Here is a 3,712-nt window from a genome sequence, read left to right as displayed (position 1 = left end):
ACTGGTAGCAACCCACTTCTGATTCCCACAGAATGAACTCTTGTAACATCAAATGTGCATTGTGAACTGCAGTTTCCATCTCAGGATCACAAAACAAAGAAGAAAAAAGGAATAGGCACAGAATAAAAAATAGTTTTTAAAACAGCGCAGCGTAAAATCCGGCACCAACTTTTATGAAGTCTGATGGTTTCATAATGTTCTCGATCTTTATTCTACGCTGAGCACCTGCCGACGTTTTTGAATTGAAGACAAGGCTTGTATTTTTGTCGTGCTAAATGATGGGAGGGTGGAACATCTCAGCTTTAGAATTGCTCTCAGGAGTTGGGGACAAGAGCAAACAGGCTACACCTAGAGTAACCTTGGCGGACGTAGCCCTCAAAGTTAGTAGGACAACCTTTGCCCAGCCCTGAGATGAGACATCGTACCTGGAGTTCGTATCTGTTCACGTGAAGGAAGGATGAAAGCGCTATAGAAATTAAGGTCGGGTAATCAGGCTTAATGGAAGAGGAACAAACGCTTCTCTGGCTCAGCTCTGCATTGGTGGCCGAGGTGGTTTCTACTTTGCAAAGAGAGGGCAGAATTAAGCAACGCTTCGCTCTGGCGGCCAAAGGAGAGAAACAGAGTCCTCTCAATGGGCTGAATTGGAAAGTAAATAGAGTTACAGTGCTGGCTTTTTTTTTGAAGCTTAGACTTGCTAATGCCTGTAGTAAATGCCGCACTGTAGCTCTGTCGCCTAAAAACCTACCCAGATGAAGAAAAGCTGCTTTTGTGATCGGCAGTGGGAAAGAAAAGGGCAGTGAGAAGAATGAATTTTGCCTTTTTTTAGCTTGCAATTTCTTCATCTCAGTTTCCCTTAAGTAAGTTTCCTTTGGGAGTTGCTGTGGACGTCTCCCCTGGTAGTGCTTCAGTTGGCCATCCTCACAGAATCCCTTCAACCTCGAAAGCTGAGATGATCTCAAGTAGAAGGTTCTGGATTCAGGTTTTCCCACCTGGACGAGCCAGCCAGCTGACTGGGGATTTCTGGGAGCTGAAGTCTACGTGTCCTCAAGTTGCCATTTTTGGCTGTTGTGGGTCTGATGAAGCCACCCAGAGTTGTTTCGATATGAGGATGGGCATCCAATCAATCGATTCAATAAATAAGACTGCAAATATTTAGTTATACATAATAAGATTGGAAAAATACATTACATCTTATTATGTGAACAATCAATCAGAATTGGAAGGGACTTTGGGGGGGTCTTCTAGTCCAACTCCCTGCTCAAGCCGGAGACTCCAGACCATTTCAGACAGGTGGCTCTCCAAAACATGCCGAAGATTTCTAGGATAGTGACTAAGAGTAAACAATGCAATACAAAATTAGAGAGATCCGAAATATGTTTAATTAAACCACTCTCTCTTCAATCTCAGGAAACCTCAGTCTTGCTCATGGATAGGAAATGGCCCAACTGCTCTCTCACAGGCTTTGGCCCCACAAAAACACCTGTGTGCATCCCCAGACCCTAAAAAGCCCCAACACCTGCCCCCCCCCACAGGGTTTGGAAGGCTGAAGGGTGGGCTTTCCCCTCTCCTGATAGACATTCAGCTGGAATGCAAACCTGAACAGCTGGAAAGCCAGCTGTTCAGGTTTGTATGGCAAAGCATGGTTATGCAAAGCCAGAAGCTTCTCTAATCTAACAATGTTGTGTGGAATTCTGCCCCTCAGTTTTGTGTGACCTAAAATACTTGATGAGCATTTGTTTTAATTTTTGCATCTACACCTGAGTGAAAGTGTTGAGCAAGCTCTCCCGTAAACTCCACAGAGCTTTCACTGCTGGGCGGGTTAAGCCCTTACGATATGATGCAACTAAATGCGGTTTGTAAACCCGTTGCAGCTCCGGGCAGAGGCTGAAGAAGGAAAAACCACTCCCTCAAGGTCTTCAGCCCATCTCTATCACGGGCCAGGGATATGAGGAAGGCCGCGTCACGCGCCACTGAGAAAAACGACGCTGCCAAGACAAGTTTGTGCAATGGTTAGAGACAAGAGGGAAACGCCCTCCCTGGGATTTCATTGGGAATAGGAGCCCCGCCAGATGATTCAATCCTAATTGCCTGGCGTTTGAATGTGAATTGCACCGTAGGAGCAACTGCTCTTGAAGGTCCTTGGAGAACCCAGAGGATGGAGATGGCAGCTTGGCCATGGAGGGGAGGCTGGGCAGCTTCCTTGAAGGGGCAGCTGAAGGTGGCGAAAGGCCCTGGGAGCTCCTGGTGCCACCCACTGAAGCTCCAGAAGGACCCCTCCTTTCCTTGGTGAATGGCTGGAAGGCGCAGGAAGGCTCCTGCGTTGCCAGGGGGAAGAGACCGAGTCCTGGGGAGGAAAGTCAGAGGAAGCCTCCCTGGGCCTAGAGGGAGGCTGATGCCAAGCCGTAGCCTTCGAGCCAGAAACACAAGCCAAACCAGGAAATGGCCCTGTTATGGGGTGCTTAATAATAAATCAGGATTGGGACGTACGAATGCCAGTAGTAAATTCTACATTACCCAGCGGTACATAATTTCAAACCTTTTAATAGCACCATTACTTACAAACCCAGCACCGTAAGCCGACTTCCTATAAACTCCACATGGCACGGATGTCAAACCTGGATAAGCTTATGGAGAAATTATGTGGATCTCGTGATTTCTACCTATGGAATTTTTCTTATGGATGGCAGCCGTTTTCTGAAACTCTCCTGGTGACCAGCCTTTCTGGGAGCCTGTTTTCTTTCCGGTTTGAAACTCAATAAGAGTTACAAGGCCAGAGTCACCTTGCAGGGCGGCATAAACATAAACAAACACACAAGATACTGAGTCCCTGCAGCCCACATCTCTCTCTTTTGCCTCTTCATCTGGCGTGCCGTTTCGGAATTTAACACTAGAGTGTGTCAGAGCCATTGCGAACCCTGACGTAGATTCAGAGAGAGAGTTTCTCCCGATCAAGAACTTCATTTGCTTGCCTCGTAATGCAAATTATCCAAAAAGCAAATGCCTCTTTGAAACTCGGCGATTCCCCCCCAGGGATTCCTTAACTCCTAGCAAATTCTTTTCTACTTGTTCAGTCTTATTGTTGGGTGTAACTACATTTTGTTAGTGAGTTAGAATTCATTCATCTTCTTTGATGGGGCGGCAGCTGCTGGGTAACAGATCTTTGATCCAGAAATACCTTCTTGATATCTCATCAGATTATCTTTTGGAAATAAATTTAGGTTTATTCATGAGATTGGGTTGGGTGTGATTCTGCCTTCTCTCGCTCAAATCACTTCATGAATATTATTCAAAGTTTGATGCAGCAGAGAGAGCTTCTGTTCTTCTGATATTGGAGAACCTCAGAGTGAGCTCCAAAACTTCCTCTATATAAAGTCCTTTTTTTTGGTAAAACAAATAAAGACTTTTCTATATAAGGATATTAGATAGCTGCATCTCCTACATTAAGTTGTAGGAAAAAATGTAACACAAATGTTACTGAAAGTCATTAGCTTTTGTGAGCCGCAACGTAGTGTAGATGACCAGACTGAACCTGAGGAAGGGGTCAAACGCGTCCCTAGTCATGAATCCCTGCGGCGCCCACAAGAGGTCTACCACATTGGATGCCTCTCTTATCCCCCGCTCGTTTCCCTTGACTGTTACTAGCTCAGATTCTTGTAGGGAGCTTAGCTAAGTTTGGAATAAATCTTTATACCCCTTTGAACTGCTGGTGGTT

This window comes from Thamnophis elegans, chromosome 11, assembly GCF_009769535.1.
Source record: "Thamnophis elegans isolate rThaEle1 chromosome 11, rThaEle1.pri, whole genome shotgun sequence".
NCBI lineage: Eukaryota > Metazoa > Chordata > Lepidosauria > Squamata > Colubridae > Thamnophis > Thamnophis elegans.
The sequence above is the reverse complement of the archived record's forward strand: the minus strand, read 5'-3'. Positions refer to the sequence as shown.